General features: G+C 40.2%; 1 long non-coding RNA gene across 1 annotated transcript; it reads left to right on the forward strand.

Moving 5' to 3' along the window:
* Positions 1 to 5,353: 5,353 nt before the first annotated feature.
* LOC146544800 (uncharacterized) lies at positions 5,354 to 18,782 on the forward strand. The gene is made up of 2 exons (XR_014882696.1): positions 5,354 to 5,912; positions 18,540 to 18,782. It is a non-coding gene; the product is annotated as an uncharacterized LOC146544800 (long non-coding RNA).
* Positions 18,783 to 19,710: the final 928 nt, after the last annotated feature.

Here is a 19,710-nt window from a genome sequence, read left to right on the forward strand (position 1 = left end):
TCAAAGCTCCTTTCTTGATCAGTTTATGGAGCAATTTCAGTGTGATTCTGAAGTTGTTGTTACTGAGTTTGAACAAGAGCAGACCTTCCTCTGGCCTTCCACCATTCTCAGCCCTTTAGGTTTCTTCTTCTCCCGCTCTGTGTGTTGTTGGCCTTTAGATTTTCCTCGTGCATATTTTCCCATGGACTGCAGTTTGAGAAAGCTCTAATCAAGTTCTTCAGTTCTTGCAGTAAGTGGCAGGGATTGGTGTATCCTCACCAGGATATGGGCACAGAAGAAGGAAAAGTTTTTGGCTGATAATGTCCTTTATGACCTTTTTGAGGTAATCATCAGTCATTCAGGGACAAAGTACAAACTATTCATTTCTTGTTCCAAATCTCCTTGCGGGAGATGGAGTCAGTCTACGGGTATGAGTGAAAGCCACATCAGTGGCTTAGCAATGTTTCTTTGGAGCACCTTGCTGCTAAAGATCCTACATGTGATTTTGCTGTGCAGCAGAGATTCAAGCAGGTGGAGAAATGGAATGGCCGCTGGCAGGTCTGACTGTGCTTGTCTTTGGGAGCTCAATGAAACATCCAGGGATTTACTTTAAAACTGTACATTCTTCTCTGTTCATCTCTAAGAAGGGGAAATGACAACTGTGCCAGAAGTTTTATTGAAGTATAAAAATCCAACAAGCAATTAAAATGCCTAATAAAATAGGGCCCTGTGCCCCAAACTACAAGCAAGAAACACTACCTTGGAATTGATGCTTAATCTAGTAGATAAAGCAGCTCTTGTCCATACATAAAATTAATTACGCACAAAATACTCTGCACAGACATGCAGTTCCCATTATCCCTGTTTTTGTTTTTTTTTTTAAACAAAACCAACATATTAAAAGTGTCCTGGGGATGGGGTGGGGGGAGTAGGCTGAGTTTTATTTTGTTTTCGGTAAAGCATATTCTCCAGTATTTTTCTCTCCATCACCTTAGGTTATTTATTAAAATGACAGCTGTGTTGCAGATGAGAGGTCATCTTGCACCCAAACGGTCCCTGGTGTTTCCTGAATAGGAGCTTAAGAGGAAAATAAAGATGTTTTCTGACTGTGCCCTTTCTGCTGTGCTGGATCTACAGAAGAGATTACTGGCTGCAAGCCTCATCATTTTTTCCCAAAGAACATGAAGCCACACATACATCTCCACAAACCAGTAGCAAACAGATCCTCCTTCATACTATACCATATTGCTAGTTTAAGAGTAGAATCTTAAGTATTAATCAGTAAATAGGACCATTATGCCTCTAATTCATCAAAATTATTCTACAGTTTTCTCTTCTTTTGTGTATCTCCTTTTTCATCAAGTACAGTTCCTATCTCTCCTCTGTGTAAATGGTCCCCCCATGTTGCACCCATGTCTTCTCTCCTCTCTTCTCCCCATCAGCGTCATTTCCTTCCCCACTACCTCTTCTGAGAGGAAAATTGATCAAATCTTTGTGAGGTTAAACACTTTTTCTGCATCTACCTATCCTGTTTCAATAACAAGCAGAAAGGTAATCATATAGAATCATAGGATCATAGAATGGCCTGGGTGGAAAAGGACCTAAAGGATCATCAAGATCCAAACCCCTGCTACAGGCAGGGCCATCGGCCTCCACATTTAATACTAGATCAGGCTGCTCAGGGCCCCATCCAACCTGGTCTTGAACACCTCCAGGGACAGAGCATCCACAACCTCTTTAAGCAAGATATGCATGGATCCTCTGAATCAGAGAGTACAGCCAGAAAAAAATTGCAGTTAGATTTTTGCATGGGAATAACATTCCAGATTGCATTAAAATGTAATGGCATCTGAACGATAGGACATTCTATGCAGTCGTTTACAGATATTTGAACCAGAACTACAACATATTCAACTTTGTTTTCAGTTTTGTTCTCAGTGATTTTCTTTGATAATAGAAAGGTTTACCAGACCCGTGGGAGCAGGATGGGTTTTCCACATAATATTTTGTCATCTTCTGGGAGAAAAGTTATGGCATGACAAGTGCTACTCAAAGCCTGCACACAGTATCAATATCGCCTTGTTGATGTCCAAAATCATAGAATCGTAGAATCATTAAAGTTGGACAGGACTTCTAAGATCAGCTAATCAGCTATCCACCTACAATCAATATTGTCTGCTAAACCATGTCCCTAAATAGAATCATTTGTCTTGGAAGGGACCCTTAAAGGTCATCTAGTCCAAATCCCCTGCGACGAACAGGGACACCTACAGCTCCATCAGGTCATTCAGAGCCCAGTCCAGTCTGAACTTGAATGTCTCTAAGGGGCATCCACCACTCCTCTGGGCAACTTGTTCCAGTGCCTCACTCCTTTTATTGTCAAAAAAATGTGTGCTTTACAGCTAGCAGTTGTTTCTGAAATATTCCCAATGCTAGAATACCTTGGGAAAACTTCTAAAGCACATGTAAGGTAACAAGGAAAGTATGAGATGAAGAGGGACAAAATCATAGAGCAAAGATTATTTCAATTTGCCTTCAATCCCAGAGTCTCAAGCTGATGCAATTTCTTTTTTTTAAAGTTTCTTTTGGTTTCTATGGCATCAGAAAAGAAAGGTGAAACTATCTGAACGACTAAAGAAATCTCCACTGTGAAGGATGGCTATGGAGAATGTATGGCTAGCAAGTCACTTTCCTCAAGTGCAGCTCTTGAGAGATGTTCTGGTGCCCTGGCTGATCCCAGGGTGCACTAAAGAAAGTAAGAAAGTCAATAACTACAGCTTTGAAGTAAGAGAGAAGCAGTTTCTGTGTACATCCAGCAGATCTCAAGCTCACAGAAAAACAATATTCCCAGGCTTTTTTCTTCTCTGAAGAGGTTTTTATTTAGAGATAGTGTAAATGAACAATAGGTTTCTCCTTGGGATTTTTATGTGCCAAAAAAATTGCATGCAGTGCAGACAGTTATCAAAGAAACCACTGCATTGTCCTGCACAAGCAAAATCCACATCCCACTGCTCTTCAGGGCCAGCTACAGTGACAGATACAGAGCACAGAAGAGCTTTGTAGTTCTGTGATATGGGTGACTCCTCCTAAAATAGCTCGATGGCCTTGCTTTGTGGGCTGCTGTTCTCAGCCAGGAGTAGCAGGTCTCAGCTGTGCTCAGCAGCCATCAGTCAGAGAGGAACAGAAGACTTCACATGTTTTTGTTTTGCTTGCTTTTCTTCTTTCCTGTTTGTGTAGGTCGATATTGAGAGACTACATCCAAAGGACAATGTAAATACTGTAGAGTAGCTGAGAGCAGAGCACAGTGCCCTAGGGCAGAATGAAGGGGATAGCAATGTGGCCAACCTGATCAGGTGTCACGGTGTAGATTGTGACAAGAAAAGAGTACTGTTGTGTGCTCTGGATTTGCACAGTGTCTTCATTAATGCTGTTCTTGGACTGTACTTCTGTATTTAAGTCAGATAATTTGACTATTATTATCAACATCTAAATCATTGAGTCACAGAACGACAGAATCATTCATTTTTGAAAAACCCCTATGTTCATCAAGTCCAGTCATCACCTAACACTACCAAATCCACCACTAAACCACGTCCTAAGGGCCATATCCACATGTCGCTTAAATACAGGACAGGAAGGTGATTGTCCCTCTCTACTCTGCTCTTGTGAGGCCCCATCTGGAGTACTGTGTCCAGGTCTGGAGCCCCCAGTACAAGAAAGACAGAGAGTTGTTGAAGAGGGTCCAGAGGAGAGCCACAAAGATGGTCAGGGGCTGGAGAACCTCCCTTATGAAGACAGGCTGAGAGAGCTGGGCTTGTTCAGCCTGGAGAAAAGAAGGCTGCGGGGTGACGTCATTGCAGACTTTCAGTACCTAAAGGGAGCCTACAAACAGGAGGGGAATCAACTCTTTTGGAAGGGTAGATAACAGCAGGACATGGGGAAATTGTTTTAAGTTGAGAGAGGGAAGATTTAGGTTGGATGTCAGGGGGAAGTTCTTTACAGAGAGAGTGGTGAGGTGCTGGAACAGGCTGCCCAGAGAGGTTGTGGATGCCCCGTCTCTAGAGGTGTTCAAGGCCAGATTGGATGGGGCCCTGGGCAACCTGGTCTAGTATTAAATATGTAGGTTGGTGGCCCTGCATGTGTCAGAGGGTTGGAGATCCACATCTACCTTTTTCTTGAATACTTCCTGGGATGGTGACTCTACCACCTCCCTGGACAGCCTGTTCCGATGCATTACCAGTCTTTCTGAGAATAAATTTTTCCTAATACCCAACTTGATCCAGCATAATATCCAACTTCACTACAGCTTGTTCAGGTGCTTGCAGTAGGAGGATAATGAAGTTTCCTTCTTCTCATCCTTCTTTCCTCTAGAGTGAACAACCTCAGTTCCCTTCGTCCAAATGAATGGACTGAAAGCACAAGGAAATTCCTCTGCTGACAGATAAATCATCATTTGGGTTCCATTTAGTTCTGAATTTGACGTCTGTTGGAAAAAGAGTATTTTTTTTCCAATCCTTAGTATGCTGCGATAGCCACATTGAAAACAGTTTTTCCATGTAAAGCTTATTTCTACTTCAAAACTACAAGAAAAGTAATACTTTGGGTCAGAAAGCGGAACTCAGGCAATCAATTTTAAATGTTTTAAAAAATAGAAGTTCAGATTTGAACATAACATTTATTTCAGTTTACATTAATGTTTTTAAGAGAAGAATGAGTGCATGCCTATGAAATTCTTTTTTTTTTTTTTTCCACAGGCACCATCCTATTTAATAAAATATACTACTTCTCCCTACAAATCTTGCTTCACTATTAAATGAAATACATTTCAGCACAAACAAATGAAAAGCTATTTTAACCTTAGTATGCTTTGTTCTACTAAGACCGAAATATTGAATTACATATTTTCTATTTAAAATATTTTAGTTTTCTATGTTTTTGTATAATGAAATAATATCATATTATTTCTTTCACTTCCTGGATCAGCAATGAGTCATTTTATAGCAAAAAAAAAAAAAAAAAAAAAAAAAAAAAAAAGCACTTTTGACTCAGCTTTTCTTAAAAAAAACATCAATTTTTATAATTGTTGTAGTATATTCCAAGCAGTAGTCCATAAACAAGAGGGAGGCTGAACAATATATTTTAGTAGAGTTCCAGAGTGTTTTATTAAATATTCTGAAGGATCCGTTCCCGGAAAATTCCTAAAAACCTCCAACTAAACAAAGCAGACTAAAACTCTAAAGTAAAGGATTAAGCAAGCCTGTAATTACTCATGAGAAATATAATAGATACTTGTAGAATAGCTCAACTACTTTGTACAAACAGTAGGACCAGGAGATTCATTTTAGCATGCTCCCAAGAACACGGAGAAAGAGAAGGAAATGGAAAGCTTCTCTGTGTCTAATTAGCAGTTTGGGTCTGGGATTTCGATTGCTGCTTCTGCATTTTACCTAGATCAGCACTTTCCAGTGACTGAGGCAGTAGGTGGCAAACCAGCATCGATGCCCTGGATTTGTTGACTTTAGAAGTGCCTTGCGGTGCATTTTGTGATGTTCCTGTGTTGTGTTCTTCTTTCTGCTGTTGTCAGTAGCACTAAAACAAACTGAGCTCCATTTGTTACTGGTGAAAACTGACTCAGGACCAAACCATCAGAGGGAAAAATAAGTTTCATGTCTATCAAGAGCTCATTATTGCAACAATGTGTTATTAATAATTTGACTGATGTTTCTCCTGGAAAAAGCAGAAAGTAAATGTCAATAATATTTACCCATGTGAATAATCTTAGAACAGCTGCTCATTTAATTACTACTTTGGATGTAGAAGTCTCCTCTCTCCCTTAGCAAATGCAGTTTATTCAACCAGGAACAGTTCCTCTCTCATCTGAAACAACATAAAAGTTTTCAGATCCAGGAAAAAAATCTCAAACATTTTTTCAGGTAAGGAATTATTTTTTTAAATCTTTTAAATTGTTCTAGGCCTACTGGAGTCTACTTCAGACTCATTAGTTCATCATTCTCTTCTTTAATAGCAAGTCCTGCTTGACCCTTTGCCACCACTTCTTCCACTCTCTGCAGCTTGGTGATAGCAGCCATTCCTGAGGAGTGAACATAGCAGAGGTGAGGGAGCTTGGGCATGGCAGTGCTCTCATCTTGTGCCAAAGGATTTCTGAGTACTAGGTTAAAGTACAATGACAATGAGAGACAGCTAAGTAGTCTGTAATTGGTATGAGAGAAATGTCAGCCTGTAACTCGGCATGTGCACACATCCTGGATTTAGTAACAGCTTTGTCACAGTCTTCTCCATTGAGACTTTCTGAATGGCAGTTGTCATGTTACCTGAGCCTTGTTCCTGGGGACTTCTTTCTGACTCTTTTTCTTCATATTCTCAGAAATGGGATACTGGGTGCAATACCTGCTGGATTTATGTGTGCTGATGGGACCAACAGGAGGGGAAACTGCAGTCATTCTTTGTGTAGCTTACGCTCCAGAAAGCCCTCAGAAAGCACGACATTCTAATTGAATATACCTGCCTGTGTTGGGCTTAAGCACTGTTGCTGAAATGGTGACAATACTCAGGGGAACTCTGAGAAGGTACACTTTCCTAACTTAGTTGGGTCAGTACAAGGTGAGGCAGTAATTTTCTAATTAAATGATGTCAACACCAACTCTGAAATCATACCAGAAGCATTCTCTAGCATGGCTGTGGCCATAGGCTCGGAATGATCTTGTTATTGATGAGGATAATCAGAAAAGCACAACATTACTTTACTAGAGATTTTCTCTTTCTCTGTACTACAAGGCAGGGGCTACTGTTCCCAGCTATCTCCAGGAGATTTCCATCTAGTTATGCATGACTTCTCCAGGATTTCAAGTCATTAAAACATTCATTCTTTCTCTTAGTTTCATTTAACAGTTGTGCAATATGACAGAAACCATGCACAGGAAACGCTTCATTTGCTAACTACTAATTCTTTCAGGCATTGTGGTATCACTTGGTTGACTTCTCTTGCAACATACAGTTAGTTTGTCTTGTTAATGTTTCAATATTGACTTTGTTTTAGAAGTTTTCTAAAAAAAAAAAAAACAACAGTATAGTTCTTTCTCTCACCAATCCTAAGGCATAAAGCATAAGCAACACCTACATAAAACATGAAAGACCTGCAGTAAGTGAATAGGAATGTTTGTTCATTGTTGCTTATTTTTGAAAAAGTATAAATAAGGAAAAATGAAACCATGGAAATGCAGGGTAAAGCCACACCTAAATAAATATTACTTCACACAAAGTGTATCTACATTGAGGAGCTCCATTCTGTAGCTGAAAGTTGTAACTGATAGTTTCCCTTGCAGCCAAGGCCACTGCATGTTTGTATGCAAAACAATCTGTCTTGTTAATGGCATTACGTTTGCATTGAATGTGAGCTTCATATGCTTTTTTCTTCTGCCCAAATATGACAAAAGCAAAATTCCTTCTCTCCATGAGAATTTGCACATTGTCCTATTTTGATCCAAACTGTCTGTTCTTCCTTCTGTTACAAGCCTTGGTTGCGCACCCTGGGAGACAAGTCTTCCAAAACTCCCCATAATGAGTAACACATCTGTTAAACTTTTACCCAATTAGCAAAAAGTAAAAATGGAGGTTTTTTTACCTTTTCTCTCAGAAGAATCTTGTATTTCATCTGTTATCTTCCCCTTCAAAATGTTCATCTCCCTTTGCAAAATTTTCAGGGCTCTCGTGTTTCTATTTAGGTAGGAAAATTACTTCATAAAACAGAGAGGCACTCCAGTTTCATCTGTTTCTTGTCTGCGTTACATGAAAACCTGAAATTCATTGGAAACTAGGAGAAATTTCAAATGATGTTTAGAGGTGCACTTAAATGCTCTGTGATAAGTAGCGCAAGACAGTTCTTCAGGTGCCTGGTACATTATAGTTTCCCTAACATGATTAGGATTTCTGGCTCCTTCCTTATACTGAACTACCAAGCATGATTAGTACTGTCTAGCTTCTTCCTCAGACTGAATTACCAAACACAATATAATGATGTCTATATAGTATTGTATACTGTACGTGTCTTGGATTAGAATATATCTGGATCCTGGTGTGAAAGACATTGCTTTGTTTGGTCCAGTCATTGTTGGTCATGTTATATTAGAGTTAATGTATAATATTTTGGGATACTTTGGGAAAGTTTATAGTTCTACTCCCACCCCATCTGTGTGTAGTGGTGTGCTAGATACACACTGGCGACTCTCCAAGAAGAGGTACTAACAATCATTGGAAGTACTTATTTTGTGGTGCCTCTCTGCTTTGAGCTGATAGGATTTCTTGAGGACTTGGTAGACATGTGTGAATGCTACTGTTCCTAATACCTTGGCAGAAAGGTCTGTCTCTTTTGCCCACTACGGGATGCCTGTGCGGGAAGGCTGTAAGCTCCATGATCCCAGGACACCTCTCTGTAGCCTGTAGATGATGAAAAATATCTGTTGATACACTAAATGGAAAAAGCAGTGATAGGACACTTTATGCAGTAGAAAAACCTAAGAGCAAATGGGTAACGTTTGATAGAAAGAGTCATACAAAACAATTGACTGCAATTGCCAGGTTAAAAAAATCCATGTGCCAATGCCCGCTATGTTTTATTTTTTCTTAGAATAGCAGTAATGACCTCGGCACAAAGCACTGCCTGGAGACAAATGACCAGCTGAGATTAACGGTCCTTGACTTAATTTCAGCCCATCAGCACCTCCCAGACCATCATTAATCCTGCTAAAATGCTCTGTGCATCGATTACTATTGATTCATTCATTGATTGTGTCCAAAGTCAGAAGTTAGAAGTCATAGTACAGAAGACACCCTGGAGGCTCTTCTAATAAGATGAGTTTGCTTAATTCATAGACTATTTGATGTACTTTAGAAGGAAACATCATAAAGAGAGGTAGAAAAGGTAAAGAGCACTTATAGGACACAATGATCCCTGGCCTCCTCTGCCTATTGAAGTCAATGACATGTATCACATACATTTAATAGGACTGCTCTCTAAAGCAGGAATACGAGGTGTATTATAAATCATCTGCCAAGGGACAGTAAGACGCCAACTAAGAAAGCCCATCAGATACCCTTTGGCTATGACAGAGAAGCGATTTGGGGATAATATCCTGCTTCTATTGTCAAAGACATCACTATTTGCATTCTTTGCCTTTGGAAACACTATAAAATTTTCTTTCCAAAGATTACCTGAGCAAGTTTAGCTCCTTTTCCTCCTCTACCTGCTGTTGTCAAACCTTGTCTATTCTGCAAGGAGCTAAATCTGAATAATTAATGTAGCACCCTGTGGGAAATCAGATTGATTGTTTTTAATATCTGCTTTATGACAGGATTCTCAAATTGTAAAAGAGAGGAAAAACGCTTTAAAAGATTATATAGTTTAATAACCCGCCACCCTCATATTTCCTCTTCAAGTTTCCCTACTGGGATTCAATATAAAAGATGAAGCAAAGTGAACAGCAGCATTTTTGGAGGAGCTCTTTCATGTCTTTTGATGCTCTACAATATACCAAGTGTCAGGAGTGTACACAAAGGGGAGTACTTGTGGTCACAGGTGTCCCCAAACACACACTGCTGAAGAGCTTCCAAAGTGCTGACAGCTGCCCAGAGCACTGTGGTAATGTAACGCTACTGGACAAGTTGTTCTGCCTCATGGGAAGGTCATGGAAAGACTTTTCTTAACACTCACATGTCAGGAAAAGGAAGTAGAGCAGCTAAGGAAGTTCTTGTGGGTTCCTGATTTGCAAAACATTTAAAAGGCCTAACTATTGTAAACAGGCCCTAATTTTATTCACTAATTGACCAGTGGGAGGAAGAACAAGGGGAAATGGCTTTAAACTGGAAGAGAATAGAATTAGACTAGATATTAGGAAGAAATTCTTTACTCTGAGGGTGGTGAGATACTTAAAGAGGTTGTCCAGCGAGGTTGTAGATGCCCCCTTTCTGGAAGCATTCAAGGCCAGGCTTTGAGCAACCTGGTCTAGAGCAGTGTCCCTGCCTATAGCAGGGGGTTGGAGCTATGTTACCTTGAAGGTCTTTTCCAACCTGACCAATTCTATTATTTTTCTTTTGAAACAGTAGTAAAGCTTAGATGTCTTCGAGCTATTGTGGGTACACATATAAATGCAACCATCACAGCTCTTTAGGATCATTCTTAGTCGATGTGGAGAAGTAGGTCTTGTCTGGGTATAATTTAACAAATCTGCATTATGCATCCAACTGAAACTGTGGTACAGAATACCTAAGATTTACTTGTCTTCTATTAACTATAATGGGAGCTTGGGACAGCTAGATCTGTAGTTCTATCTTGAACATCCACACAAAGTCAATAGAATGCTGTATTTAATGTATGCCAAATATCACCAAGACATCAATAGTCTAAATAGATACATCATAATAACAGGGATGTGAAGGTCCAGATTGTCTTCCTTTGATGCAGAACACTATCAGCTCATTTTCTTATCCCTCTAATTTTCTGTAGACAAATGAGAGCATTCAACTAGACTGCTAGTCTTAGAGTTTCAGTCTCATGGCTGAGTTTCACAATTGATGGGTTATTGGGTAAAGAAAGAACAACTTTACTTCCTCCTGTGTTTTAGGAAAAATGTGCCCAGTGGCTGCAGAGATTTCTTGGCAGTGTTTGTCTCTAAAACTTTCTCCCCAGTGCCTTGTGTTAAGCAGCTTAGTTTGGAGAACTTTGACACAGATGGTGGCCTACTGGCTGACTTAAGCATCCTTGAAGCTAGTTTTCTAGATCCCCACCTTCAATGTTCAATTTTTCCTGAACTACAACAACAACCCAGGAGTCATTTGTCTTCCACAGGGTGACTAAACTTAATCATGGCATACTATACAGAAACATACAGCTTCTGTATTTTTAGCCTTGTATGCTTAGCTCTGAATTTAGTAACAAAGCCTCACTAACTCCTTGCATTGACCATTTTATCTCCTTGTGTTTGGTTAGCCTCTGTTCCTCAGTGGCTTGGGATTGAATCCATCTGGGCAAAAACCCAAAAGGTTGTAGTTGGCAGTCCTTCCTTTGAAGTATAGAAGCATCCATGAGCAAACAGCATGTAATCCATGCTCTGAGACCACCTATTTTACTTCCTTCAATGTGAACTTTGTGTGGTTGTTTTCTTGCTTCTGGGATATTGCCTCAACTTAATAGTAAGGTAGCATGACCATGCCTGGAATCTCCACAGGAGTCACCTCTCTCCTCTCAGAAATTCAGATAGTTTGCTTTTTTTGGTACTGCTTTCTTCCCATTTTCTCTTTTTAGAATGTCTGGAAGGCTTTGTAGTCTTCACAGTCCTGTACAAAGGTATGAGTGACAAAGACAAGAGGGTGCTGCAGCTAGTGAAATTCTGAGCAGTGAGCTGTGACATTTTACTCTCATTTCCAGTGTCTGTAAACCCATAAAGCTGCAAGATTCCCCACATAAATAAGCATAATCTTTTTTTGGATGGCAGAATGCATTGGCAGGTAAATCTTAATGGTAGTTAAGATTTCTAATTAGAATACCCACCAGATGACAAATCTTTTAGTCATAGCAAAGTATCACTTGAAAATATGCAGATTCTTTTTTTGACTTTGAAAACATCAAAGGAAAATCATATATAATGTTTTTTACTGTACTCCTTAACTGTACGGTGAAAACAAGGGGAAGAAATGGGGGCTGAAAGACAGAAATGATTATGACAAAGTGAAAAACAACTTTGTCAAAATGAGGTCTGCTTTGAATGGAGGATTGTATTCCATTCTGCCACCAGTTTCCTGCTTTTAACAAGTAGTATCTCATCTGTTTCCATTCACATCCAAACCTTCTTCATTAGCACAATGGAAAAGTTTAATTGTGAATAGCTACTGAGAGACTTTGGATTCACTGAGCCGGACTTTCCCTGCCTGAGGACTTGCAACATTTTGAATGTAGGATATAATGCTGGGAGTATTTCAAAACAGGATGCCATTACAAGAATACAGAAAAGACATGTTTTCCTCATCTATTTAGTCTTTAAATGGTAACTAGAACAACATTGATACTAGTAATTTCTATGACAGTTAAAAGCCATCTGAGGTAGTTCTTTACGGAGGTCAATGGAGCTGAGCAGACCTGCTGTTCTAGACACCCATATCACAGCTTGTTGTTGTCTCAGCTTACATTTCTGAGACTTTTGAAGAAAAACACAGTAGCTAGAAACTTTTCTTAAAGTAGTTGGTAAAAAGCAGAGGATTCCAGTAGCATCGAGAAAGGCCTCGTACTGTGGTATTGTACAATTGGTATCGTACTGTGGTACTGTGCAATTTCAATGTCCTGCTTCCCTATTGCTACTCCTTCTATGTGGACTTGAAGAGGTGTGGTAACACATCTCTCCCTGTGATGTGGTGCAGCCTCTCTTCCTTAAGGGAGAAATCTAGGGGCCATACACTGTTTGTAAATACATAGGTACATAGGTACATAGTAGGTACTGACAGGTAGATCTGAAGAAATCATCTTTAATGTAGAATAAGAACTTATGGGATCCTTGGAGATTTTTTAGTACCTAAGGAAGAGATTTCTTTTCAGGCTAAGGACAGTTGTGCCCCAGAAGTACAGAAAATCCAGAGTGGAGTGCTTGTCTTGGGAACTTTGCTGTTGTCTTTGCAGTGTTGTTTTCCATTCTTTCACATATCCCATCAATTTTCTGAGATCTTTTGAATTCTTATTCTAGTCTCCAAAATGCTGGAAAATGTTTCCCAGTTTTATGTAATCAATTAATTCAATAAGATAATTTTATACTTCTTTTTCCAAGTAATGAAATAAAGTATTTTAACAGTACTGGATGGATTCTTGCAGAAACCCATTCAGTATTTAAATTTGCCACCACTGATAATTAGTCTTTGAATACAGTTCCCCATCCTTTACTTAGTCTCTCTGTAACTCATTTCTTGAACTATGAAGCAGGGATGATAATGTTTCTGTACCTCACAGGACTGCACCGACTGTAAATCTAACTAGTTAGAGCTAACAGTAGTCTGAAAAACAGATTTTGTTAATCTTTCTATGATACTAGCTTTTGGCACGATCTTTTTCATCATGTGCAATGAAAAGCACATGTTTATTGTAATCCTTTCTCTACATCTGAAAATGTTAATTGGAAATCCAACAATAATTAGAATTTCCTGGAATATGTCCAGCTGGAATTGGTTTTGAGGTTTTGAGGTTTTTTTCTGGTCAGGGAAACAAGTCCCTTTTTAAGTGACTAAGAAAAAGTCTTGTTTCACTGTATTCTCTTAGAACAAAGCATGAGGAATTACAAACAAAACAGGAAGAAACAGATAGGAATGACAAAAGGAAATAGAGAATAGGTCAGCTTTCACTCCTACCTCTTGCCCCAGCTTTCCAAAACATGAAGCATGCACATACGGTCAGTTTATATGGGAACTGAGTGACTCAAATCTCAGAAAATATCCAGGTCTGTCCTTTTTATCATGACCACAAACCATCCTTCGTTTTGGGGCTGTACAAAGAAATAATTGACTGTAGGGGATTATGCATTCCAGTTATGCCATGGCCAAATTATGACATAGCAAAAGCCCCAAAAGTAAGGGTTATTGTTTAATTACAGAACATAGAAGTGTGGGGTCTTAGAGAAGAAAAACAAAGTAATTATTTCAAGACAAAAGAAGAATAGGTTCATCCCAATTAGAAGTTGCCCAAGGGTGAATCTATAACTTCCCAGGGCTCCTCTGCCCACAAATATATCCTTATTTATCTTGAGAATTCCTGCTGTTACATAATAACAGCATATATATGAGAAAAAGTTATCCACACAAACCTTGATTGCCAGCTCATTCCAGATATGTCAGACTTCTCACTTGACATGATCAACATTGAGGGAACACACAGAATTTGAAGAAATAGTAGAAAAGGAGCTTGCCTCTTCATGCTCAAAGTTCAGATTTATTCAGTATTTTTTGGTCCTTTTGTTCCAAGCTGTCTCCCCAGTGAGAAAGGAATAGGTACATCCAAAGGGCAACTGAGATCTTCAGATTGCTGAACTGTCTTTAAGAAACACATTATTCTTTCCTTTGTCTAAAGAAGGAATGCAGGGTAGCTCAATATCTTGTTTAACAGTAAAACTATTTTTTTCAGTCTAGGTGAATATGAGAGTATTCACAAGAGCCATTCTATGATAATCATCAAACTCCAAGCAGTCAGAATTCTCAGTTGATGCATTCTATGTATCTCTCTACCCAGGCCCTTCTATCCATCATTGCAATGTTTCATATCAATTTCTATTCTTTCTGTCTTCAAGAATAGCTGGTGCGAGATGGAAAGCCCATTAGAGCTAGTAATTGAAACAGTTTTGTGTGTTATCACCTTTGTACCTATTGTATACATCACTTACTGGGTTGATACATTCTTATCACTTTGAGGATGTTAGTAAAATGAATACATAGTTTAAAAATACTGATTTTCAATCAAGTTTAAAGTGTATTCATATGAAATTACTGCCAGTGTCCCCTGACTACATTTTAAGAGCTTATCAGAAGTTTTCAAAATGAAAATATTCCATTGTTAAAATATATTCACAGAAATTACCCAATCCGAGATCTGGCAATACTTAAAAAAAAAAAAAATATTGTAGCTGCTCTTCCAATCTAATGATGAGAACACCACTAAAAGCAGCCGTTGAACCTCTAGGCTGCACAGGTGGAGCCCAGCTGAGTGTGCTACAGCGTGCATCTGCACCCAGGGAATCTGGTTTCCATTGGGACCACACAAAGTAAAAACCACGTTACTGCATTGTCCATATGCCATCATTGATAATATGTGGATGGTAAAGCTAATCATGTAGTTCTGCTTCCTTTTCCATCTCAGCTTCATTTTTCTGGCTCTACTGATCTTTTTTGCCAGCCCAAATCTCCACTCTTCATACACTCCATGTGTGAACACTTGCTTTTGTGTGAAATAGATCTATTCAGTGTGAATATTTGAAATAGGAATGTTTTCCTCCATATTTGTATATCAGGTTTTTAATTTAAAAATCAACTTGCAGATCTCATTACATTCATAATTGCACAGTGTCTTCTCCTACAACCAGCAAAAACTGCAGCTTTGAGTACCTTTTCATTTGTGAAATGATGGGTCATGGTCTTTGGGTCTTGCCTAAGTCTATTCCATTAACTGCTTTTCCGCTTCTTTTAATCTTGGAAATATTCTCTCTCTCCTCTCTTAATTTCCATTTTTAATGTACCTTTGCTCTTTATTTCTTTTCAGCTTCTTCACTCTCTTTTTTCATTGTCTCTCTTTTGCTTTCATTGCTGGAATTAAATTAAAGAGTATTCTGACAGTTTTGAGACCTTCCATTTGCTGCTAGAAAATGTACGACTTAAAGTTGGTGGAACATACTAAGAAAGAAAACAATGTACCATTTTATGGCTATGTGAACCAGAGAGATTTCAGCAGTTGCATTCAATTCCAGGCAGTCCTGCTAGCGTCAGATAGCTTATTCCAAGGCTTAATTTGATTTTTTCAATTCTTCCTGGCCTACTTAATGTTATCTGAAAGTAGTCAGGGTTTTTACTTCTCGGGAAAATGCAACTACCTGAAGTTGCCAATATTTCAAAATGCCATAAAGAGTGCCAGGATTAGGAGAGCATTAACCCTCTTGGTTTGAAGTATGCCTTTTTTTCTGCTTACGTGTTATACGTAATTCTGCTTTTCCCAGTGCTTTGCTCAGAACTGATAACTTCAAACTCCTGATAAATATCCCTGCCTTCCGAAACCTCCAGGTATTTTCTCACTCTCACTTGCATGTCAGATGGCTCTGCCTTCCTTACCTCTGAAATCTTGACACCACTGTGTTGTCTGATCCAGCTGCATCTCAGCTGAGCTTTCCTGTGGGTTGACAGAGGATCAGGTTGCTGTTGATGAACAGATGTGTCAAGCTGTTCACAGACAGCGTCTCTGGCGATATAAAATCCTGTTTAGGCACTGTCTATGGTGCTTGTTACCATAGTACCTGTGCCTCCAAAACATTAATAAAGTAGACATTGCTCCGAGACAGAGCGATATCACCGCTTCAGCTTTCATGATGCACAAAGCAGAGCTACATTAAGCTGGAAGCAGTGGGAGCCTGTAAAAAGTAGCCGGAGGTTTTATCCAGATTAAAGAGTGAGGAAAGTCACCAGCACAGTCCTGTTAAATTCCTCCTCTGAAATTTGCCCTGGAGGAAACTTCCACTATTTATTGGTTATACAGAAAGCCTAAACAGACAAAATAAATACACCAGTGTGCTGTGATCCCGAGCACAGCCAGAGCCCACAGAGAGAGAGTGTTCCTGTATTGAAAACTGAAGCCTACGTATGCAGTGAGCATTATGCCCCAGAGCAGCATAGGTCTCCCCAGCACCAGCGGAGCATCTCCAGTCTGACTTACACCATCAGCTCTCTTGGCAAGATGGAAATCCAAGAAGAGGGGCCAAGGTTGGCCCTTTGGGGTATTTCTGGCACTCACACCTTCCCCCTCAGATTACGAGGAATCTCAAAGATGCTGTGGGCTGCCACTCCAATACTTGTGCCCATCCTATGCAAACACTGTTTGTATTTACACTTTGGAGGAAGTACAGATAAAAAGTGTTACTTGTACCAGTTGACTTTAACCAGGCTTGCACTAAGCACATGTGATGGCCATCTTTACAAGCTTTCTGCATAGTTCTCTGAACAAGATTTTACTTGTGTAAGATATATAGTAATATAGTAAGATTTAGTTCAGAAAGTTCCAGATCCTCACAGCATGTATGTAGTTCCCTGAGACCAATAGCAGATATGTGGCTAGCAGGATAGAGGTAATTTCATGGTGTTATTGCAAGATGCTTGGACTAGGGAAGACAAGATAACTTACTGTAAGGTCTAAGAGGGAGCTGGTGATACTACTGACTCACTCGTTCTCCCAACCATTACTTTTCAGGCTTTGGAGTGTATCCAGAAAGGGCAACGAAGCTATGAAGGGTCTGGAGCACAAGTCTTGGGAGGAACGACTGAGGAAACTTGGATTGTTCAGTCAGGGGAAGAGGAGGCTCAGGGGAGAGCTTATCACTCTCTACCACTCCCTCTAAGAATGTTATGTTGACATGGATATCAGCCTTTTCTCCCAGGTAGCAAGTGCTAGGATGAGAGATAACAGCCTTAAGTTGCACTAGGGGAGGTTTGGATGGAATATTAGGAGAAATTTCTTCTCAGAAAGAGTAGAACAGGCTGCCCAGGGAGATGGTGAAGTCACCATCCTGGAGATGTTCAAGAAATATGTAGATGTTGCACTGAGGGACAAGGTTTAGTGGGCAGTATTGGTGAAGAAGGTTGACGGACTGGATGGTCTTATCCAACCTTAAAAACTCTATGATTCCTCATGATGGAGAGTATGAGCAATTCCACATAGTTTCCAGTCCTCACACAACCAACAACACTGAGTTCTATAGCATGTTTAACTTGGGGTCCTTACTCTCATTCCTTCTGCCCTAAGGTTTTCTGACCTTCACTGGAAGACTGATGTGCATATATAGAATCTGAGTTTGTAAAATAAGGGTTTTTTGAAATGGAGGAAAGAATTACTTAAAAATAAAGTGCTGTAATAAACAAACAAACAGACAAACAAATAAATAAAGTGATGAAAAGTTCCCTAACAGGAAGACATAGGATGAATTGACTCTTGCTAGGTCAGAGACAGCAAGTAAAAAGCTCTATGCCCTTCTAACTGTGGCCCACTAGGTATTTCTAAGTATTTCTCAGAAAATATCTTTCTTTCTCTCTCCTTTTTTTTTTTTTTTTTTTTTTTTTTCTCCAATTTTTTGATTATACTGTTTGTCAAGGACTAACTTGTTAATATGCAACTCAGTGGATTAAATGCTACTTGGTTTAAAGAAACTGAGGATCATAACATGGTTTCAATTCCAAATCTATTTGTAGAGGTGTATTTTTTCTCCTCAATGTTAATTGAGGAGAAAAAAAATCTTGAAAATATTGCCAGGCTTTTTTGAATATAGGATACAGCTCCATAAGAAAGGACAGACCAGTTGCCTATCTCAACAGTATTTCTGTCTTCAGTGAAATAACTCTCACTAACAAACAATTTTTCTAGTATTTTCTTTTTAGGATCTTTACAACTTAGGATGTCTACTTGTTCCTTTTCTAGCAGATGTTAATATCTGCTGATGCTGACCTTCATTCTCTTTACAATGTAATATCCTTGAAGAATTGCATTTTGCAAGCACTTTGTACACCAAATACAAACACTTCTCTTGGAGTCTCATATTTTATGACCAGTCGTGTTCTTTGTCTTCACTGCCTAGGAGAATAAAAATAAATTATGTTCATGTCATCCAAGTATGGTCCTGTCATCTTGCAGGTTATTCTGTGACTCCCTCATGTGCAGTATTTCAGAGTTGGTTGTGATAAAATGTAAAAATATATATATAAAGGAGCTTTTCTATCTGAATTACACAGTAGTTGTGAATGTATTATTTGCTTTTTTTCCTTGGCAGATTTTCAGGATGCAGCATCGGATTCATAGAACCAAAGAATCATGGAATGGTTTGGGTTGGAAGGGACCTCCAAGATCATCGAGTTCCAGCCCCGTTATATTTGAGGACACCTTCCTCTAGACCAGGTTGCTCAAAGCCTCATCCAGCCTGGTCTTGAATGCATCCAGGGAGGGGGCATCCACAACCTCACTGGGCAACCTGTTCCAGTGTCTCACCACTCTCACAGTAAAGAATTTCTTCCTACTATCTAGCCTAAATCTACCCTCTTCCAGCCATTTCCCCATGTCCTGTCACTAAATGCCCTTTTAAAAAGTCCCTCGCCAGTTTTCCTGTAGGCCCCCTTCAGGTACTGGAAGGCCACTACAAGGTACCCCCACAGTCTTCTCCAGACTGAAGAGCTCCATATCTCAGCTAACAGTTCTATTGCTCCATGTCTTTGTCTCCCTTTTCCTTCTCTCTCTGTGAAGTCAGATCTAGGCTTTGAATCACACAGATGTTACTCTTCTAATTTCATTTTAGTAGGAGTTTAAGTAGGAGTTTAAATTCCACATCAATGTTTATTCGTAAATATCAAATTGATGCAGACCAGAACTTTTAGATGATTCTGCTCCTGAAACAATCTGTGACTACAAAATTCAATAACATCAAGTTCATCATCATCTAACTGCTGAAGTGTATTAATATATCCCTCATATAAGTCATACCAGTCACTTCCAGGCATGTATCTTTATTTCTGAAGCAGGAGAAAACACCCCTCCCCTCCCTCCCCTCCCCTCCCCTCCCCTCCCCTTCCCTCCCCTCCCCTCCCCTTCCCTCCCCTCCCCTTCCCTCCCCTCCCCTTCCTTCCCCTCCCCTCCCCTCCCCTCCCCTCCCCTCCCTCCCCTCCCCTCCCCTCCCCTCCCCTCCCCTCCCCTCCCCTCCCCTCCCCTCCCCTCCCCTCCCCTCCCCTGCCCTCCCCTCCCCTGCCCTCCCCTCCCCTCCCCTCCCCCCCTCCCCTCCCCTCCCCCTCCCCTCCCCTCCCCTCCCCTCCCCTGCCCTCCCCTCCCCTCCCCTCCCCCCCTCCCCTCCCTCCCCCTCCCCTCCCCTCCCTTCCCCTCCCCTCCCTCCCCTCCCCTCCCCTCCCCTCCCCTCCCCTTCCCCCCCTCCCCTCCCCTCCCCTCCCTCCTCCCTC

The sequence above is a fragment of the Meleagris gallopavo genome, chromosome 3 (genome assembly GCF_905368555.1).
Source record: "Meleagris gallopavo chromosome 3, MGAL_WU_HG_1.1, whole genome shotgun sequence".
In the NCBI taxonomy this organism is placed as follows: domain Eukaryota; kingdom Metazoa; phylum Chordata; class Aves; order Galliformes; family Phasianidae; genus Meleagris; species Meleagris gallopavo.